The 23493-nt window shown below is 29.5% G+C and overlaps 2 pseudogenes across 2 annotated transcripts; one reads left to right on the top strand and one right to left on the bottom strand.

Annotated features, from left to right (window-relative positions):
* Positions 1–4099: 4099 nt before the first annotated feature.
* LOC120089002 (calcium-binding protein KRP1 pseudogene) lies at positions 4100–4847 on the top strand (annotated as a pseudogene). Its single transcript, XR_016523685.1, has one exon. The product of XR_016523685.1 is annotated as a calcium-binding protein KRP1 pseudogene (transcript).
* Positions 4848–15731: 10884 nt separating this feature from the next.
* Positions 15732–22467, bottom strand: LOC120089001 (uncharacterized; annotated as a pseudogene). The gene is made up of 4 exons (XR_016523958.1): positions 22068–22467; positions 18722–19095; positions 17314–17570; positions 15732–16404 (listed from the first exon to the last, which is right to left on the bottom strand). The product of XR_016523958.1 is annotated as an uncharacterized LOC120089001 (transcript).
* Between the last annotated feature and the right edge of the window lie 1026 nt (positions 22468–23493).

Genomic DNA, 23493 nt, shown 5'->3' with positions numbered 1-23493 from the left:
ATCTAAGTTCAAGATAATTTAGCTGTCAAATTTTGACATCAACAAAAACTACGATTTATTTATAAAATATTTTAATTACGGGTGCATTTTGATCAGTATTGAAAAGTAATAAGGGTGTATGGTTGGTGGTTTAATGAAAAAGTCTTCTATACGTTAAAATATAAATATAAATATTTGTACTTATTTGGTCCTTTTAATTTTCAAAATTAAAAATTTAACTCTAGACATTGATTTTTTAAAAATCAACGGATCTATTAGACACAAAATGAAAAGATTAGGATTCCTTTAGATATATTATTCAAATTTATATTTAATAGATCAATTATTTTTAAAAAGGTCATGAAAGTTCAATAATGTATTACATATAAAATTGGAAATTTAGAGATGTATTGGATACTTTTATTAGTTCAAAGTTCAATGAGACACAAATTTCAAATTTTAACTAAATTAATTGCATTAATTATTTCTATTTATAGCAGCAGAAAATGAAATATGACTAGAAGAAGCAAATTGTAGAAATCGTTGGCAGAGGAAAATGCATGGACATTTAACGCAGTGAGAATAAGTCTTTATTTGGTACTCTGCCGTCATGAAAAAGCAATATGAATGTTTCAAAAGTCACCAATAAATGATTCTTAAAACACACATAAAACTTTCCCCAGATCTCACTCTGACTCTGTATTGGGTTCTTCCACATTGTCTCCCTTGGTCTCCAACCTCCAGCCTCTATCTTTATTTGTAGGCCTTCTATCGTCTCTAAACTATCGGACTCCATCTATCTCGATGAAGATATTCATAACAAAGCAAACCTTTAATGACAGTCGTCTATGTCAGTCATCTTTTGATTATGAATCTAAATAAAACAAGATAATTTGATTTCATGAATCGCAAAGTTTCTAACTAACAATATCTTAACAAAATGAGTTTTATAGCATTTTCGGGACTGATTTCTCTCAATCATCTTAACAAAATTCACCTACCAACTAATTCTTTTAAAATCAATTTAAAATATGTTGGAGGGAAATGGTATATGTAGAACCGAATATACTAGCAAACTGATTACATCTCAATTACTAAAAACAATCCATTCAATGTATAATATTCAAACTCAAACGAAAGTCAGGTGATGTGACAAGACTTAGATATAAAAAACTTGAAATAACCTCAAAACCTTTGGAGACTCCAAAACGTAGTCGAGACACGCTTTTGATAAGCGTTGTCCTGAATACAACTATTCGCTTTGCACGAGCTGCAAACAGACTACAATCACTAACTCAGAACTGCAACCTCGAACTACTCAGATCTGGCAGAGTTCTTGAACGCTCGTGCTCAACGCAACTCAAAAACATAAAAAAGAAAGAAGGAATCTCTTCAATTTGGAATATTATTCTACAAGTGAAGAACTAAGTTGTTATTCATAGGCTAACAACTTAGCAACTCTCCAAAATACGAAATAGAATCAAATAAATACAAAAATTGAAACAATTGTCAAATTTAACTTAATTGAGTTGTTACTTGACAAAAATCAAATATAACTCATTCATATCGAAGAAACTACAAATTTAACCTTTATGCATATTAAATTTGTTAATTTGAAATTTAATGAATTTAATCTACACAATTAAATCCACCATATTTCAATTGTTCGACATGTTTGGATTGATTGGATTAAAGAAAAAAACTTTTTTCAAAAAAGTCATTTATTTATTTATTTTTTTTTGTTGAAAATACACTTTGTAAATGTTTCAAAAGGTATTTTGACCCATATTTTATATGAAATATTAAAATGTTAGAAGAAAATAATTGTAGATATGTCAAAAGTAAACCACAGGAGCAGTTTTTATGGGTGTTTTTATAGAATGAAAATGGTAGAGAGAAAAAGAAATTGTTTTATAAAGAGCGTTCACTTTAAAATTTTTCTTGTTTTAAAAAACATGTGAACTCTACATAGCCTCTTTTATTTTTCTTCTCTCACTTGTTTCTATTTGCAATGTGCTTATCCAAAAAGATATTTGACACGTGTCATCTCCAGACAGCACCAAAACCAGCCTTCCAGTTCCAGCAATATGAAATCACACGAAGTCGGACAATGTGGCAACACAATACTTAATAATAATCCATTCAATTAACTCATGTTCCCACGTCACTGAACACAATTAAATTAAAATATAATTGCAATCTTATTCATTAATACCATTTTTCTTTTGTTTCCGACAACGAATTTCCATGATTTGTTTGTCCCGTGAGATGTTGTTCATTGCATTTTTTCAATTTATTAAATCCCTGCCATTTTAAATCAATATTAACGAATCTGAATTTTGTTTAATCATAATTAAGGAACGATCTTCGCAATTTCTGAAATGGTAATGTTAATTAGTAAATTTTGCCTTTTTTATTTATTAAAACATGATTAAAGTAAAAGAGTCCTTAAATTATGCTTCTTAGGCATAGTTGTTGTTAGGTCAGCAATTCATAAAATTTTCTCCGGGTTTAATGTGGACACCTTAAAAGAGGCTGTGATGGTGATATTAATAATAATAATAACAATAAATGGTTTTTCTCTTTTCAACTTTGTGAACCAAAATACAGTTATCCATGGACCACACCGACATTTCGGAAAACCACACTTTTCAGTTTTTCTAAATTAATTTTTAATTTAAATATTCAATCTTTTTCATCCTACTCAAATTAGCTTTCCACAATAAAGTTAAAAGTGGATTTTTTAAATTAGAATAATAAGGAAAACTATTTACATAAAATTGTAAAATTTTAATCTTCTTTAATAGACGTTGATAGAGGCTAATAGAAATCTATCAATATCTATCCATGATAAAATCTGATATAAGTCTATTACTGATAGATGCTGATAGAAGTCATCAATCTTTTTTTTTTTTTTTTTTACTATTTCTGTAAATAGTTTGGCATTTTTTATCAGTCTCTATTAGCGTCTATCATTAATAGTTTTAAAATTTTGCTATATTTCGTATATATTTTATTTTATTTTTCTATTTTTAAAAATAACTCATTTCTCTTATCATAAAAAAAATTTAAAGAAGATCATCTACTTTTATCATACGTTTCAAATTATGACAATTTTAGTACCTAATTTTTTATTTTAATTTTAACTTAGTCTATATTTCAAAATGTCACAATTTCAACTTTAAAATTTGAGTTTTGTTTTAATTTGATTCTTAGACTTTTCAAAATTTACACTTGATTTTCAAAAATACTCAACTTTAATATTTAGTGTTAATATTTATTAATTAAGGTAAAATAACTAAAAGATTCATAATTAATTAAGTTCACTATTTTACATAACTATTAGAATTACTTTTAGATTTTCACTTTATAACTGTTTTAAATTAATTAATAGACATTGATGCCAAAACTGAAAGGGAGTATTGAGTGAAAAAACTGTGGTAAAAGTATAAATCTTGAAATCTAAGAATAAAAAAATCATATAAAATTCATACCTCAATTGTAAAATAGTATTATTTTGAAATCTCGATCTAAATTGAAATAAAATTCAAAATTTAAAGACTAAAAGTATAATATCTTGAAAGTTAGATATAAAATAAAAATTAGATCTAAAATGTAATAAGTAAGAATGTAATTTTCTTAAGAAATTAATGATATAAAAATAAAAAAAAAATAAATGTAAATGATGACTGTAATATAAATGAGCGTGGTTGAACAGTTTAACATATCTAAAAGTGTTAATATTTGTAGTTTTAATTTTATTTAAGTTTTTGAAGATGTTGTACAAATATTGATCATGGACATTTGTATAGAATTGAGATTTCTAACATTTTTAAACACAACGTATATATTGATTATTAAACTATGATTTATATGTAGTTGAGTAGTCGGATCATAATATATCACGTGAGGAAGCTTTTATTGTAAAGAATGGTCTTAAAAGATAGAGATGTGAAAATATTGTTTTAACCCAAAAAATAGTAAGGAACTCATTCATGCGGCATGGGTTAAGCAAAGTCAAAAAATGTTTATAGTAAGAAAATGACGAGAATAGCCTTATCAAAGGTTCTAGGAAGGCGAGACGCAATTGGCAATAGAATAGCAGTCCAGTTGAGGCAACGTGAGATGCTGCGCTGTCATATGCTGAAGAGATCGCATCTCTCCAATTTCTCCGTCTTTTCTTCCCTTTCCAATCCTTTTCACCTTATAAATTCCGTTTCCTCTCCACCCAAAATTTACACAATAATTCAACAAAATTCTCGTATCAATTGTTTAAAAATAATTAAATGGCGAGAAAGGTTGGTTCTAATTTCCAGGACCTGCTTCCGGTAATGGCAGAGAAACTGGGGGGAGAAGGGCTGATAAAGGAGCTGTGTAATGGGTTTGAAGTGCTGATGGACAAAGAGAAAGGGTTGATCACGTTGGAGAGCCTTAGAACAAACTCTTGGCTGTTGGGTGTGCGAGACATGGCCGAGGAGGAGCTTCTTAGTATGATGAGGGAAGGCGATTTGGATGGCGATGGTGCTTTGAATCAAATGGAGTTTTGTGTTTTGATGTTCAGATTAAGCCCTGACTTGATGCAACACTCTTTGTATTGGCTTCAATACGCTTTGGAAAGGGAGTTTAATTGAAACCATATTCTTCATTTTTCTTTTCTTTTCTTTTTCTTTTTCTTTTTCCTTTTTTGAGGGGGATTGGAGTTGAGCTAGCTGTTCGATGAAATGACGTCGTTTCATTTTGAAGTTACGAATATGGGAACATGCTTCTACTTTTAATTCCCGTTTATTTCAAGTGTTGCGATGCTATTTTGTGTTCATAACTCCAAATTAGTAAATAATAAAGGAATCGCAAAGTTGTTATTATTATCATCATCATCATTTTTTTTTCTTGTTCAAGGAACCTTTTCTTTTCTTAGCCCCAAAGTTCGTGAACATGTCAAAATAAGTTATAAAAATTAAGTTCATATCCATACAATATAAAATTTAACAATATAGTAAAACCAGAGCCCAATTTAGATGGGACATTAAAACTGAAAAAGTAAAAAATGTCTTCATTGACCTTATGAAATTTTATTGTTATGTGATTGTTATCTTATATTTATTTGATATTGATTGCTATACGGTTTTGATGATACAAATTTCTATCTAATTGTTGTTTGATTACTATCTGATACTAATTATCGATTAAACTGATTATTAATTGGGTTTTATTTCACTTTCGATTACTTGAGTATTAGTTCTTATTCTCTTTTATTTTTACACACTTCACCATTTATGTTACCTTTTACTTTTTTTTAAATTAATCAGTAGTTTCTGATATTGTCATTTGATTTCCTTTTGATTGTCATCTTATTACATTTTATTTTTTTTTTATCTCACATTGAGTTGTTTTCGATATTGTCATTTGATTGACATCCGATTACTTCTATTTCTTATCACATAATTAGTAGTTTTTAATATTGTCATCTGATTGTCTTTTGATTGCTTTCTGATTTCTATATGAAATTCTACTATATCATTATATTAGAAGGTTCAACAAATTATTTAGTTTATGTTACATTCATTCAGAAAGTAATCAAATTTTCAAAATCTTTTGTAACGGGCTAGAATTAAAGAGTCGAAGCAAAAAAATTTAACAAAAAATCCTACCATTGAAAATAGTAAAATATGTGTTAATGGCAATAAAACTCATGGAAAATGTATCTCAGATCTTAATACTGTTCTTCGTTTGAATCCAACAAAATCAACACGATTTCTTCTTCCACAATCTACAATTTATGAAAATACTTCATGATTTCATAATACGATTTATGAAAGTACCAAAACAAAAATGATCATACGAAACGAAAAAGACGAAGAAGAATGAAGAAGAAATCAATGATTGCTAATTGCCAATCCATACCTAATGAATGAAAACTAGAAAAATCGAACTCCAAAATCAGAACCACGTGCTAGAAAATGCCTCGGAAATGAAACCCAACTACCAGACAAAATTCCTCCACACTAGAGACCCATGCAGTTGAAAACGCTCTACAAACTAGAGATCACCCATGTCGAAAATGTTAGGGTTGGTGCCCCAAATCTTGTAGGATCTTATAGTTTGTAATTGTATTGTACAAACATTTTATTTATTTAATAAAATATGAGATATTTTATTTGACATTTAGTAGCATTAAACCCACAAACAAATAAACTAACATCCAAGGTTATCATCGGTAGCTTAAACATGTATGTAGAGACAAACATGTGGATCATGTTTAAGTGATAACCTAAAGAATCTGTAGTAGATGGATAAGGTTGGATTGTTGAGGTTGATGCCCTATATCTTGTAGGGTCATATAGTTTGTAATTGAATAATGTACAAACATTTTATTTATATAATAAAATATGTGATGTTTTATTTCATCTTTAGTTGCATTGACCACAAACCAATAAACTAACATCCTAGACTATGTAGTAACTTAAACATGTATGTAGAGACATACAGGTGGACCATGTTTAAGTGATAGCCTAAATGATCTGTAGTAGATGTATAAGGTTGGATACCTTATCCTAGTGACACTACGAGTACAACTCGCTTTATAGATGTTACAATTGTTGCAAAGTGATACAAATGATCTAATCCTGATCATTCATGTGAAAACATGTGAGCAGGGGTAATTCTATACAAAAGAGTTTGTATAAGACCGAACCACAAAATGTCTAGTCTTATTATATAACGTCGTTCATAATTGAGACTTACATTTCACAAGGATGGCCATATGTAACATTACCTGAATCTTGAGAGAGTTGTAAACTTCTACCTATGAAGGTGGCCCTTTGATTTGTATGGGTGAGAGTGGTTAGATTGCCGACTCAATAAGCCTACCATTTTGGGGGATTGATTTGATTGGGGAGCTAAGAACACAACTACACAAGAAGAAATTCACTCCTTCCCCAATGTCAGGGTAAGTAGATAAATTGCTCCCTTAAGGGCTAATTCTAGGGCTTGAATAATGTGGCGCCACACCCTCTATTGGCCTGAGAGGGGTTTGGTCATGGTTGGATTATGATTTATTGTTCATTAGAGGGATCAGTGGTACTTAAGAAGTCAGATGTAACTACATGGGCAAAATGGTAATTTTTAGCCCAATTGTACTTACGAGCAATTTGTAAAGGGTCATCGTACTGTTGATTGCCTATATCCAATGAACATAGAAATATATCTGTAGTGCAAAGAGTGTAGCAGACGGTCTTTAGTGGACTGCCCGTTAGTTAACGGATGGTGAATATTTTAATTAAAAGAGTTTAATTAGTTATTTATGTATCGTTGGAGCTTCAAACTACAAGTCTATGAAGTCCCTTCGGTAGCTCAACGGAAATAAATGAGAATCAATTTTTGGATTAATTTGAATTGTTCAAATTAATTGAGGAAGTTAATTATATATGATATAATTAATTTAATTTTAATTATATATGATATAACTACTATAATGTATTTGATACATTTTAATATAAAGTATATTTGAGAGGAAATAAATATATGAATATGATTCGAATATTAATTATATAAATTTGGATTAAATTTGGATTCATAGAATTAAATTTAATATAAATGTGATTTATATTAAAAGCCATTGGTGAGAGACAATTGAAACTATAAGTTATATTTGATTTGATACAATATAGAAACTATAGATTATATGTTACATTTGATATGTGTTATATAGTTTAATATATATATCATATAATAAAGTAGTAATTATATGAATATATATATTAATTGATTTATTACAAATAATTTTTTAAAAATCAATTTTGGGAGAGAGTTGTAACTTCTTCCCTCTTTTCTCTCAAATACATGTGAGTGGGGTTGAGGTTTTAGATCTGATTCTCATTTTTTTTCTTTTTTTTTACACGGCATAGTTACAGAACACAAGAGAAACATAAAAACGTTATGAGTTTTCTTCATTCTCTTCCTTCTCTTCTTTCTCTTATCTAATTCTCTCACCAAAATAGCCAGAGCTCACAAAATCCTGGGTTCTCTCCCAAAGAATACCGAGGTAACTTTCGTGATAGTGATCCTATCGTTCGAGGAAATTCAATTGAAAAATATCTTCAAAGGTAAGGATTCCAAAACCCTTCTTCTTCTGTTTCATTTTTTAGCATGCTGAATATTTAGAATTAAATGCCTATTTCTTGTTTTTTCTCTGTAAAATTCTATTCTATGAAAATTGAGAAATTGGGACGATTTATTTTCGTTCAAGGACCTTTCATGGGCTCCTTCATGTATACCCTATCTTGGTGATACTACGAGTACGACCCACTTTGTAGATGTTACAATTATTATAAAGTGCTACAAATGATATGATCTTGATTATTCATATGGAGATATGTGAGCGAGAGTATCCTATACAAAGGAATTCGTATAAGATCAAATCACGAAATGACTAGTCTCATTATATAATACCGTTCATAATAAAGACATACATTTCACTAGGATGACCATAGGTGACATAACCTGAATCTTGATTGAACTGTGAACTCCTGCCTATGAAGACAATTATTTGATTTGTATGGGTGAGAGTGGTCATATCGCTGACTCAACAAGTCTACCATTTTGAAGATTCGTCTGATTGGGGAGCTAGGAACATAGCTACATAAGACGAAATTCACTCATTCCCCAACGTCGAGGAAAGTAGATAAATTGCTCTCTTAAGGGCTGATTTTATGGCTTGAACAATGTGGCGCCACACCTTCTCCTGGTCGAAGAGATATTTGGTTATAGTTAGACTATGACTTATTGTTCATTAAAGGGATCAGTGGTACTTAAGAAGTTAGAAGTAATTACAGAGATAAAAACGATAATTTTAGCCTAGCTATACTTACAAGCAATTGTGAAGGATTATCGTACTATTGACTGGTTATATCCGATGGACACAAAAATATATCTGTAGTGCTAAGAGTGCAGCTGGATCCTTCACAAAGAGTTTAATTAATTATTCAAGTACCCTTGGAGTTTCAAGCTACAGGTCCATGAGGTTCCCTCGGTAGCTCAACAGGGATTAAATGAGAATCATTTTTGGATTAACTTGAATTGTTTAAATTAACTAAGGGAATTAACTATATGTGATATAATTAATTCAATTCAATTATATATGATATAATTACAATAATGTATTTGATACATTGTTATATAAAGTTTATTTGGGAGGAAATAAATATTTGAATATGATTCAAATATTAATTATGTGAATTGGATTCATATAATTAAATTAGTATAAATAGGATTTATATTAAATATCGTGCATTAATGAGAGAATTAAAACTATAGGTTATATTGTACTTGATATAATAATAAACTATAGGTTATATGTTATATTTGATATAACATATAGTTTAATATATTATATGATAAAATGGTTATCATATAAATATATATTAATGTTTTATTAAAATTATTTTTTAATTAATTTGAATTTTGAAAAATATTTTTAGGAGGGAGTTGTAACTATCTCTCTTTTCTCTCTACAACGTGAAAGAGTGAGGGGGTGCAGAGTGGTTGATGATCACCTTCTTCTTTTCTCTGAAAGAATACATAAGTTTTTTTTCCTAAGAAAAGTTCTCAGATCTTCTCCTCTTCCTCTCACAAACTCTATCTCTCTCTTCCAAAATCATAGAATCCACAAACTTTAGTGATTTTCATCCCAATAGAGAATACATGAGGTTCTAATCGGTGGTGTCCAAATTAGGGTTTCAAGTTCATGCCCATTTTGGGATAGGAATCATACGTGAAGATCAGATCTTCAAGGGTTAGTAATTTCTATTTCCTTTTCTCTCTTCTTAATTTCATTTTAGCAGTAACTTAAATTTAATGCATAATGATTCAGCTGTATGATTATGTAGAATTGTATGTTCGGTAAAAATCGGGATTTGGGTCCGATTCCCGCTTCTGCTCAATGATCTTCACTGGTTCCTTCAGAAAACAGCTCTCAACCAAGACCATCAGTGTCAAATACTCACTATCATTTGAAGCCCATTGAAATCCAATTGGATGACATCAACTTTGATCTGTCTCTTGTGTTTCACAATGGTACTCTAAAGTTGGGAAAGATTTACATATTTTCAAAATTTTTGACAAATTTAATAACTTAAATGCCCTCAGGTTTAAACCCACTTAATTATCTTCTAATTTACTACCTCAATAATTTTTTATGTCTGCAAATCTTAAAAAATTAATGCTATGGTTACTAAATCTTATATTTAATTTAATATTCAGTGCAGTTTCCCTTTCTAAACTATAAATAACTAATTAAAAAAGTCCGAGAAACTTGGGGAGAAAGATAAAAATTGTGAATAAGCTGAATAGTTTGAATAAGATGGTGGGCAAATTTGGATTACAAATAAAAGTATACTATTTCAAAAATATTTTCACAAAAAAAATACAAAAATAAAAGATTAGATGAATAACGATGTCAAATATCAAATATGCTATTCTTCAACATGTAATGGGAAAGAGTTACATTAAATTACAATCCGAAATTCATTGATGTGTTTACTTTTCTATGTAGTGTGAATAAAATTTGAATGATTAACCGAATACTCTTTTATATTTCTAATTAATTTTACATGTTCACTTTTTGTTTGCACTTTTACTTTTTATTTTATTTACTAATTAAAATTTTAGATGTTTATATATAAACAAAATGTGTAATTATATAAAATATACATAATAAATAATATATTTCTTTCGGCTTTTCTTTAAGAAAACAATTTCAGTATGTAATCTTAAACCAGGATGAGAAATACCTAATTTGTATGGTTTTGGCAAAAGAGTAAGAGCTGGAGCGAAAGTGAGAAAAGGCATGAGCGAGAGCGAGATCGAATATAAATGAGAATGGATGAAGAGTGAGAAATTAATTGATCAATGAAACTACAGATCAATTGGAACTCGAATTGGAGATAGAAAGTAAGGCATGAGCGAGAGCGAGAACAAGCATGAACAAGAGTGAGATGGAGAGCGAGAAAGAACAAAAGTGAGATCAAAAGCTATTTTTAAGGGAGAGTCGAGAAAGGACAATGAGAGTTTGTTTGAAAAAATCAAGGAAAAGCGAGAGAGAAAGTGAGAGAGTGGGAGAAGGAGGGGAAAGGGAGAGCTAACAAAAAAATGAAAAAAAGAAATGGACAAATGGTTTAAAGTGAAGGAAAAAAATATGGTCTCACATGATTTGTAATAGTAATTAAAATACCATCTATATCGAGATCAACAGGATATATGATTTGATGTAATAAAAAAATAGTGAGATCCACTTTTGATTTTCATTATAGATTTAGGTAAACAACCTCAAACGTGATCAGATGGGACTCACCTTTCTAAATTACGTTGGATTAAATACGGTTGAGGGTTGATATACTCGACCGTAGTTCAATATAGTAATTGAGATGGACAATCGGAGTTTGATCTACAATCTACTCCTTTGGGGTTTTAATACATATATTTTACCATTTTACATCATTTAGTAGTTGCAAGTATTTAGATAGCAATTAGAGTATATTTAAATACCCAATGAAGAAGCACCGTCTAATGTCCGCATTTCGCCGTTTGGTTTAAATGCAGCCAAAGTCCAACTTACAAAGTCAGAAACTTGGATGGTCCAAAGCTGAAGTTGTAATTCAATGGACTGGTTCAATTTAAATATCTAGATTGTAATTCAAGGCATCCCTTATCATTAATTCTAAAGTTGTTACAATTATTGAATTAAAAAAAGTCATATATATGTGTGTGTGAGGTTTAAATTTCATATTTTGGAGTTTAATTGGATACTTAATTCTAAAATGTAAGCATAGTGATTATTGACTTTAATTCTCTTTGAAACGGTCATTATTTTATATTAATTTTTCAAAATGATCAAATTAAGTCTCTCCATCACTCAACAATATTAATCTGAATCAGTATACGTGACTTGTCTTTATTGTTAATGAACATTTCTTCAAAGTTTCGAATGATTTTTGTGTGTAATGCAATTGGTTGCGAACAGTGATCATCCCAAAAGGGAAAAAAATTTCATTAAATCCCTCTGTTTTATTTCATCTCTAGTTCATCAGAAATATTTAGTATCACATTTCAAAAACAAAAATTATTTTTTTAAAAGATTCAAAACTTTAATTGAATTTTTAAAGCCCATTTGGTACCTTGTGGTTTTTTTTAAAAAAAATTAAGTCTATGGACATTACTTCTATCCCAAATTTCTTCATTTCATATCTACTTTTTACCCATAGTTTAAAAAACCACCAAAATTTGAAAACTAAAAAAACAAAGTAGCTTTTAAAAACTTGTTTTTGATTTTAAAATTTGGCTAAGAACTCAACCATTATATTTAATAAAGATGCAAATCATTGTACCAGATATGGAGAAAATAGGCTTAATTTTCAAAAATAAAAAACTAAAAACGAAATGGTTACCAAACGAGACCTAAGATACTGTTTGATAACCATTTTGTATTTTTTTTAAAAATTTTTGAAAATTAAGCTCACTTCCTCTTAATTTCTTACAATGAATGGTATCTTTAAATACAATAGTTGATTTCTTAGTCAAATTTAAAAAATAATAACAAATTCTTGATATATATTTTTTTAAAACTTCGAATTAGTTTTTGAAAATGTTGGTAAGAAATAAATGACAAAGCATGATGTTTAGATATAGAAGCAGTGGTTGTTGGCTTAGGGCATCAACCCCAATAACCATGGTCTACTAGTATAAAAATGTTTGATTCCAAGTTAAACTTCTAAATATGAAAAGCTGCAACCCTTCAAGAATCAAAGCCACTAAAAGTCATAATGAATATGGAAATTCAGATTCATTCACATATTTAATATTTAATATATCAATTTATAACAGTGAATTTACATTTATGGAGATTCATATATGTAGTTGAAGAGTTTTTGTTGAACCTAGTCAATTAGGTGAAAAATTGTGTCCTTTCAAGTTGTCTTTTCAATTAGTAAATATACCTATGTACTTTTGTCATTTGAGAACAAGACTTTGAATTTGAATGTTATTTCATTAGAGTTTACTCTCTTAAGCTTTATATTTTTTTCTTTGTATTCTTGTGTTTAGAATGCATGATTTAGGACTTTCAATATAGTTTGATCAATTAGATTGTGGAGAGTTCGAAATCTTGAAGTTAGGAACAAGTTATCCTTTCTTCTTTATCATCGATCAACCTTTCAAGCCCAAATTTGTTTAGCTTTCTTGGGGTTGCTTACTAAATAGTTAATCAGTGTTATTCTTATTACTGTTGTGGAGATTCACCTTGTTTAGAGGGGAGTTCTCAAACGTGATTGAGGTAGATCCTTTTATCACTCGTAGTTTGTAGAGTTAACATTTTCTATTATCAATGAAGATGTTATTCAAAATTTCTTCAATAAAGTTGTTATTGAATTTGTAAATTGTACTTGTAAAGACTATATCCAATAAACTAAGATTCATGGTTATTATATGAATACTTGAACTTTATGTGGAGACATAAAAGTAGATCAGATTCGAGTAGATAGTCAAAATGATCTATAGTATACGAATAAGATTGGGTGTCTTATTCTGGTTATTAGGGTTGATGCCCTAATATCATGCTTTGTCAATTATATGTTTATCATTCTCCCCTTCTTCGAGAAGATTTGTCCTCGAATCTTAGATGACCTTGTAACGCAACTTTGTAATCATCTTCTCGAACTTTTGAAAGAAGTTTTAAAGTCTCACCTCCTCCAAAGTCAGATGTGAAATTTCTTTGTAGTGCACTCCACCTCAATCATCTTTGATGAAAAGTTTCAAACTTGGCCATCTCCCATTGTGCCCTCAATGGAGTATATAAAACACAAGGAAAATAATAGGAAAGAATTTTGGTTGGAAAACTACTCCCATGATTTTTCTCACATGAATATTTTCTTTCACCACCACTCTTAATCACACTCTCTTCTTTTTCTTATGACTCCAATGTCTCACTTTCCACACTGCCACCAAACTCTAGAGAATTTGTTGTGGTCTGATTCACAACACATACTTCACATTTCTCCATACTTTCTATAACTACTTTACCTTTTAATTCATCTCTCAAAATTTGATGATCACCATCATTCATCTTAGTAATATCATCGATGAAATCTTCCTTTTTGACTTGTGAATGAACTCCATCATTTGGAATTGTTTGATCAAATTTTGGCAATTGGCTATTTTCTTAATTTTTAATGGCTCGTGCGGCATGATTCTTTCTTGCTAGCTTTTGCAACTTCAATGTTTTATTCAATTGGCATATGTAATCAATGGATTGGTGCAACCCAGTCAAACTTTCTCTAAGATTCTTCCAAAAATTATCATCATTGTCGTAAATCACATGACAATTTCTTCTTCGATGAGACATATCATAAGACTCCTAGTATCTCAACAGCAAATCTGATAGTATTCTTGTGAGAATCATGTGAGAAATTCCAATATAGCTTAGAATGTGAAAGGTCACAAAATTTCGAAGTTTTTCTTTTAAAAAAACTTATGGAAAGATGCAAAAGAAATTTTTTTTTTCTAATTTTTCCAGCAAATATAAGATCAAGGTAATAAAAGAAGTTGAAAGGTCACTTTATTTTTGCTATTTTTTTTTCACTTCCTCCTTTTTTTTTTTTTTTTTTGAGCAAGCACAAATAACGTATGAAGCAAGAAAAATGAGAAGATGAAGAGTCACAAGAAATATGGAAATAGATGATATTAAAGAAATAAAGATGTCATGGAAAAGAAACAAGTAAGAATATAATCTGTTTAGAATCAAAACTCTGATACCAAATGATAAAAGGGAACTACCTCAATCACGTTTGAGAACTCCACTCTAAACAAGGTGAACCCCCACAATAGCAATAAAAATAACCCCGATTAACTCTTTAGTAAGCAACCCAAGAAAGCTAAACGGATTTAGGTTTGGAAGATTGATTGATGATAAAAAAGAAAGGAGAATTTGTTCCTAACTTCACGATTTCGAATTTTCCACAATCTAATTGATTAAACTAGATTGAAAATACTAAATCATGCATTCTAAACACAAGAATAAGAAGAAAAAGCATAAAGTTTAAGAAAATAAACTCTAATGAAATATCATTCAAATTCAAAGTGTTGTTCTCAAATGACAAAATTACATATATATTTATACTAATTGAAAAGACAACTTGAAAGGACACAACCTTTCACTTAATTGACTAGGTTCAACAAAAACTCTTCAACTACCTACATGAACCTCCATAATTATAAATACATTGTTATAAATTGATAATGGTCAATTATTTGAAGGGTTTTGATTTTTGAAGGGTTACAACTCTTCATATTTGGAAGCTTAACTTGGAAGCAAACCTTTCAATACTCTAGCTCCTAATAATGGTCAATTATTTGTTTATGAGCGAGTTTTAGGACATACAACCCAACCTGTAGGTCTGTTGTCTTAATAATAGGTATCCGAGTCTTGGTTTAAATCTAGTTGTGTATGTGAATTCTCAAATTATGGTGGTTTAAGCGTGCTTAGCTTAGTAGTAATATTAACCTGCATGCATTCTTTCCTTTCAAGTCTGATTCAAACATATAGCCCAAGAAATAAAAACCCATCGTATAAACTTTATTGAAGAAACTAGTATTTCAAATGTATCAAGCTCTCTGAATTAATAGAGTTCTGGATGGATCCGCCACTGATGTCTTAGGTTGAATCGATTCCAAAATGATGAATTAAAAGATAAAACAGAGGGATCAATAATAACATGAACTGATGGCAATGAGTATTGATTAGAACAATAATTTGCGTGGATTATTGGGGTTAAAAAGAGATTTAGAGGAGTAAGTATTGTGAAAAATATCAATCCACAATTTAAACTGAAGTACACAAAAACAAATAATGGGAAAAATGGCCATTGCAGTAACCATGGTTGGAATGGAGACATTAGCGTTGTGGTATAGCAAAAAGAAGGTAGCACTAAAGGCTACAGCCATGAACACAATGGAGATGAAGAGCGATGCGAGTCCAAACAGCAATTTGGAGGGTAGTGAGTGCAAGAAATCTTCTTCTGCATAGCGCGAAGTCAGTATCGACAAGAACATTAGAATAGAAGTTGAAGATGAAAACAAGGCAATTGCATCTGATACAACAAACATGGCAAACCAAAACTTGTTCTGGAAAATAGGATTTCCTGTATTATCATCATTGCCGCCAGGAACTGTGAAGGCTGCAGCAAAAACTACGGTGGATATCAAAGTTGCGACGAGCATGCAAGAGTTTGCTGTATTTTTCATCCATTCCTCACCCTCCTTACGAAGATGTCTGTGCTTTTCGGTGAATAATTGTCGCGGTGTCAATTTGGGTATAGATGGATCTGGATCATTGGATTTCACTTCAACTTGGGAAGGCAGAACTATCTTCTCCACTTCCTTCATCCAATTTCAAATATCATCAATGAGAAGCAAAACATATTTCGATACGTTTTCGACTATATTCATCTTTGCATGTATCACTTAATTGTTCCCTTATATATAGTTTTATCACATGATAAACTCTTCTTACATCCTTTTAAAAATATTTTTGAACTTGTGTATGAGTGTGTGATTGGTGTCAAGTGCATAGAGATGAGTAGATCTCATTGCTATTATATTTTTGAACTTGTGTATGAGTGTGTGATTGGTGTCAAGTGCATAGAGATGAGTAGATCTCATTGCTATTTTGGGCTATTTACTAGGCATTATTAAGTGATCTTGATTATATGGGTTCTTGACATTCAATATAGTGATGTGGCTTGTTGAGTAGAAACCAGTTCATTGATCCTAGAAACCAGTTCATTGATCCTTCTAAATTGTAAAAAACTCTATGCCTATTTTTAGCCCGAAAAATAGGGACGAGGAGGAGTGAGATTTCTATGTATGACTCATGGAGTTCTTAAATCAAATATGCACCCATGACTAAAAATATGAAATTTGTCACTTATTAACTCTTTAAACTCTAGACCTATGACTAACTTTACTTCTTGTCCCAAACATCTCCTATATAAATACAAAATTATGATCCTCGATATATTATATGTTGCTTAAGTCTCCTAATCCCTAATTAGATTTCATAGTTAAGTCCTAAAACCAAATATGTCTCTTGTAGTTTAATTAGGGATCAATTCATCTATTCTAATACTTGTAGATAATAAGTAGATGATAAGTAAGTAACTTTGTATTAATAATTCTTGAATTTATTCTAGAATAATCATGAACAAAGTTTATTTAATTTATCCCACAAGAAAGATATAAGAAAAAGTTAGAAAAAATGGAATGGTCTTTAATTAAGCAAGTACATACCTTAAACCATAGCATTTCACGTTGCATTTGAAGAGCAGCTTCTGAAACTCTATTGAGATGGTTTGGAGCGGCTAGATTTCCAGCCAAATGTAGGATGCTATATTTTCCCTTGAAAGTTCTATATTTAGTTGAGAATTCATTGAGCTTACCAATCTCTTTTATGAGATTAAATACATTCTCGAGTTGATTTTCAACAGCTACATGAAATATACTTTTACTGTCGTTGTCGTCATCATTGTCATCACCCCATACGATATCTGGGAATTCACGAATGAGCACAATCAAAAACTCAACATTACCTGCCCTTGCAGCATCGTTCAACAAGCCTGTGGGATGTTTAATGAACTCAAGCATCTCATATACAACATACCTCCATAGGAATTCAACTAATTGATGAGCCAATGTTTTAATCACATCTTTATAATTGGAAGGCTGTATAAAGACTCCGTTCACAATTATAAAATTAAATATTTCATCAATAAATTTTCTAGGTGGTATCAATAGTTTGGAAAAACTCCAAGAGTTGATGCGCATTTTCCAATTGTGCAGCTGCCTTGTGCCATCCATTGCAGATGGTTTTCTAGCCAACACATGTAATGCAGTTTCATTATTGTTCTTGGTATCTTTCATTATTGCTAACTCAGGATATAGTTTCAAAATCCACAAGCTTAAATCTGCCAAAGAAAAAAACATAATAACCCATAAATAATGTTGTTCGACCGAATACCCACCCACTTGAGTTTTATGGGTTCTAATACCATATCAAATATTATGAGGTTACATCTCAATATCAATTGACAATGAGAGAAGTAACTTGTCTATTTTATAAAAGTTGTGAGATCCCTTAATTTTTCCAATGTGGGATCCTCAACAAACACCACCTCCACTAGCCACACCGCGATAGTTGATGACACCACCAGTGACTACCGTCATGCCCACTATAGGAGACCACTAGTGATGTAATCGTCGGTCAGTCATTTAATTTGAATTACAGATTGACCTAAGTGAAAGCATTTTGATTATAGGACAAAAAAAAATGTATAAAAATGTTGTTTGAAAAATGTAACCAAAACAGTTTTTTATAAAAGTTGTTAAAAAAATACATTTGTTTGAATTGTTTTCAAAGAAAGAAAAAATGAGTCAAACTTATTTATAAATATAGCAAAATATCACTATCTATTAGTGATAGAATGCGATAGACCGCGATATTGACATCTATCAATATCAACGATAGATGTCTATAGCGGATTATATCCGATAGACATGTCATTTTGTTATATTGAAAAATATATTCAACAATTTTACTATTTAAAACAATTAGGTGAGGTTTGAATATTTGAAAGAATTTAAATAGAGATTTGAAATCAAATAAGGGCATGGGAGTTGATGAATGAATGGAAGGACTTACCATGAAAATGGGTATGTACAGTGGCAATAAGAAGGTCAATCCGTTCGTGGGCAGTTAGCTGGCTTAGATCAGTGACAGACAAGAGGTAGGAAATCATCTCTGCTTTTATAGGGTTTTTCTCCACCATCAGCTTAGCAATTTTAACGATTCTTGATGTAGCAGCAAAGCAAAGATGTCTTTTTGGGTCATTCTATTCACCAACTCCTCCACGAACACACTCTGCTTGGCTCCACCCGCAACATGAAGAACTGTCTCTTTGTTTCTTGTTATTGCACAACGAACATAATGTGGCCACTCATTTAGCACTGATTCATCTCTTTTCCAATCACCCTTCAGTGCCGATTTGTACAACACAAGTCCTCTTGTTGTCTCAACTGAACATTTATTATCATATTGTTTGAAACATAGCTTTGAGTAGAAATTTAAAAGTTAAAACATTACTTTTCACCTTTCACAAATGTTCTAAATTAAGTATAAATCTATTTGAATTTCCGATGAAAATTAGAATTTGGGAATGATGTGACACTGACACATTCCATTGCTAATAGATTTCAATTTTGGTCTCACAATTTTTTATTGCAAAAATAGTTTTGAAATCATTATAAAAGGTTAATGGTACTATTATTCTAGCATTAATGGAAAATATTTTAAAAATTAATGAAAAAGTTGAGTAAACAAAAAGGAAGTAATTAGTTACATGATGTGTGAAATGAAACTAGTGAAGCTTCTAAATAAAAAATATCTAAAAAATATTTAAATTTTATAGTAAAAAGTTCAAGTTTAAAACTACTTTTTGAAGTTTTTACTATAAAGTACAATTATTTTTAAATATTTTTTATATTTAAAAATGCCTCAATTTTAAATCATTTTATTACATAACCGTCTTTCCTTTTCTTTTTTTCTTTTTCTTTTTTTCTTTTTTTGAACTTGAAATCAATTTTCAGTTAAGTTTTTTTTTTTATTAAACAAAAGGGACCAATTATAAGCTTGGTTTGGTAATCGTTTAATTTTTTCTTTTTTCTTTATTGAAAATTAAGTATCTTTTTTCCAAATTTCTTATAATAGTTGACTCCTATCTTACGTAAAAAAGTTAAATTGTAAGTCAAATTTAAAAAACATAAACAATACTGTAAAAATAAATTTTTTTAGTTTTCAAAACTTAGCTAAGTTTTTGAAAACAATGATAAGAAGTAGCTAATAAAGTAAAAGTTTTAGAGGTGAAAATGGTATTTATAGACTTAATTTTTTTAAAACTAAAAATAAAAACCAAATCTTATAAAATAAGACCTTCGTTTTTAATTTTAAAAAATGCTCATTTTTAGAATTATAATTGGACAATTTTATGAGATGCAAAAATATTCCTTTTTAAGTTACAGTTTAATGTCGTGGCATTGTAAAAATGATTATAATAATTAAAACTAAAAATATATGAGTAAATTGCAAAAATTATCGAATGCAGTCCAAATAAGAAATTTAATAGATTCTTTTTAAGTTCAAATAAAAGAAAATAAAAGAAAAAAACGACCAGTGAATTAAACACTTAAAATAATGGAAAGCCAAAAAGTATTGTGATATTGTGTTTAATATTGCCGGCGTGTTAGCCGGAAAAGAAGACCTCCGGGAGGTCAACAAACAATTGTGCCCGTCGGCAATGACAAGAAAAGCAAAAAGGAAATTGGAGAGATAAAGGGAGATGAAGACAATTTAAAGACAGAGAATAGAAGATAATAATAAGGAGCGTGTTATATCAAATTAAATCTTAAACTAATAATTGTATTACATTAAATCTTGAACTTTGAGAATTATATCATTATAAATTCTAAACTAATAATTATATCAATTTAAATATTTTATTATTATAAGTGTATCAATCTAAATTATAAAATTTCATAATTGTATCAACTTAAACTTTTCATTATATTTTATTTGGATACACTTATGAAAGTTCGAGAGGTTTAAATTGATATGTTTACGAAAGCTTAGAGTTTAAATTTATACACATATGAAAGTTCGGATTTAAATTGTTACGCATATGAAAGTTCAGGGTTTAAATTGATATAATTATTAGTTTAAGGTTTAATTGATACAATAATTCAGAGTTTAAATTGATACAACCCTCAAATTTTAGGATTTAAATTGATATAATTTTTAATTTAAGATTTAAATTGATACAACTCTCAAAATTAAAGATATAAATTCGTATTTACCCTAATAATGAAAAGGAAAATGAAATAACTCTACTGATATGACTCAATAGACATTTAATATTATTAAAGTAACATTTAAACAGGCCTATTTTTTTAATGCACATGTCCCATATTAAAGTAACATTTAATACTATTAAGGTTAAGTTTTCAACTTAGAAATAAAAGTTTCATTTAATTTAAATTGAAAAGAATGTTCAACTAGATTAACAATTAACATAAAATGTATTAAATTTGTACAGTATTTTGTATTAATGTCAATTAATTTGACATTTATATTTTTTTAATAGATTGCATTTATTATGCTTTTCTCAATTTTACATATATCTTTAAAAATAGAAGGGAAAAAAAATCCTAAATGTATCCGTATTTTAGATTTTTTATAAATTTGCATATTTGTTATATCCTATAATATATGTATCTCATATATATATATATATATTTATGTTTGTGTTTCATATATTGCAATTATACTATCAAACTTTCAATTATAAATATTAAATCTTAAAATTTTTACAAGTGTTAAAATTGGATCCTCAAACTTACAATAGTGATAGAAATTTGGACCCCTAAATGATAAAAATTGAGGACTCAAATTTATACGATTGTTACAATTTTAACAATGATGTAAATTTTAAAGTCAAATTTTAACACTTATATAAAATTGGAAGCTCAATTTTGATAATTAAAAGTTTAAGAGTATAATTATAATTAAGTAGCGGTTTTTACAATTTGTCCAAAGATTATCGTTGTCATCGGCCGTCTCCATCTCGTCCCTCCAACTAAATCTGCAAAAAGCGAGCAATGTGTTTGCCCTTTACTGCCTTTTCTTTTTTTTTTTTTCCTTGTTTTTTTTTTAATCAGAATGAGATTTAAGAAGAAATTGGTTGTGACAGACTAAAATAAAAATTTTCTGATTTGTAAACCGAAGGACTAATCTAACACAAATCTCAAACCTCAATAACCAACCAAAGTATGATTTAAAAAAAAAAAAGAAAAGAAAAAAAGAAAAGAAAAAAAGAAAAAGGAAAACTTTATAACTAAAACATGGTAAGTAATGTTAATTTCCGTTCTAATTAAAAACCTCGAAATGTTATGAAATCAGTTAGACATAATATTTAAACGAGAGTCATAAATTTTACCTCGATTTTTCTCCATGGGATCAGAATCCAGTTCATAATGGGAGGCTATTGTAGGGCTAATTGCGGGTGGCGTGCAATTCGAGAAGTCGGCGGCGGAAGTTAGTTCCGATTTTGCATCGTCGGCCGTATAAGACGGCGGAGAAATGAGGTTGTGTTCAACAACAACCTCTAATTGCTGTTGATAAGAAGTGTAAGACGGTTGGGCCATGGAATTAATTGATGGGAGCTGGAATGAGATAGGAAACTAGAATTTACACCATCTTCACTTTCTTCTTCTACCCTTTTCACTTAGCTAGCTAAGTAAGGATGAATTCAAGTCAAGAATAAAGTGAAAAAAATAATAATAATAATAAAAAGAAGAGAAAACGAGAGACCAAAACTGAGCATAGCAGTGTAAAATAGTGATGGGCAGTTGAATAAATGGCCTACTGGGAAGGGGTGTTCTTTAATATCAACTTGGGTGTGACAACTTTCAAGGGAGTATTGGTCAATTTTAGAGGCTTTTGGGTGTGGGGCTGGATGTGGAAAGCTCAACTCCTAGAATTTTTGCATCAGAAAGGTTGTATTCACTACAACAAATATGTGATTTTATGACATTGTGAGTTATTTTTTATCATGCTATTCTTCGTAGATATATGAACATCGATGGCAGTTTTTTTAAAATATCATAATTAAAAATATTTAATCATAATAAATAATTTTCAGCAAACAATTATTGACCAAATGATACTCTCATTGTCAAGTTTATTGTGACATACTATCATGATTATCTATTGACTCAAAATTTACTATAGTATTATGAGTATTGATGATAGTTATCAAATGTCAAAAAAGAATATTTAATGATTTTTTTCTTATCAAAAATATCTTAACCATGATATTTTATTGTCAAGAATATTTGAACCATGAAAAATATTTTATGTTAACAAATGTTTTATCACAACACATTTTTATTGTCACAAAATTTCATATTTTATGGCACTTTTATATTGTCAATAAAATATATGTTTCGATAGTTTATTATTTCTTTGAATCTTATCATTACACACATGATTTTCATCAACAACTAATCCTATTTTAACATAAAATTGGTACAAATATAAATAAGAACCTTCATATATTATAATGAAGTTGAAAACATTTTTACCAAGAATCTATCAAATGTCCCTAAAGGGATACATACAAGCAAACTAATAATCAAACTTGGTAAATTTTTTACAAAAAAAAAACTAAATACAACAATGTATTGTCATGAGAGCTACATTACAACATATTTTTTTGCTAAAAAAATGTCAATCACTTGTTTGATAGCTTCATCACTTCAATGGGATTGTGCAAGTCCTAGTAAAAAACACAACATTCATTTTAGAGTTCAACTCAAAACATCAATGTAAATGATAATTCCAACATTCATGTATGTCTAAGA

The sequence above is a fragment of the Benincasa hispida genome, chromosome 10, assembly GCF_027475165.1.
Source record: "Benincasa hispida cultivar pf3 chromosome 10, pf3_genome.v1.1, whole genome shotgun sequence".
Classification (NCBI taxonomy): domain Eukaryota; kingdom Viridiplantae; phylum Streptophyta; class Magnoliopsida; order Cucurbitales; family Cucurbitaceae; genus Benincasa; species Benincasa hispida.
The sequence above is the reverse complement of the archived record's forward strand: the minus strand, read 5'-3'. Positions and strand labels throughout refer to the sequence as shown.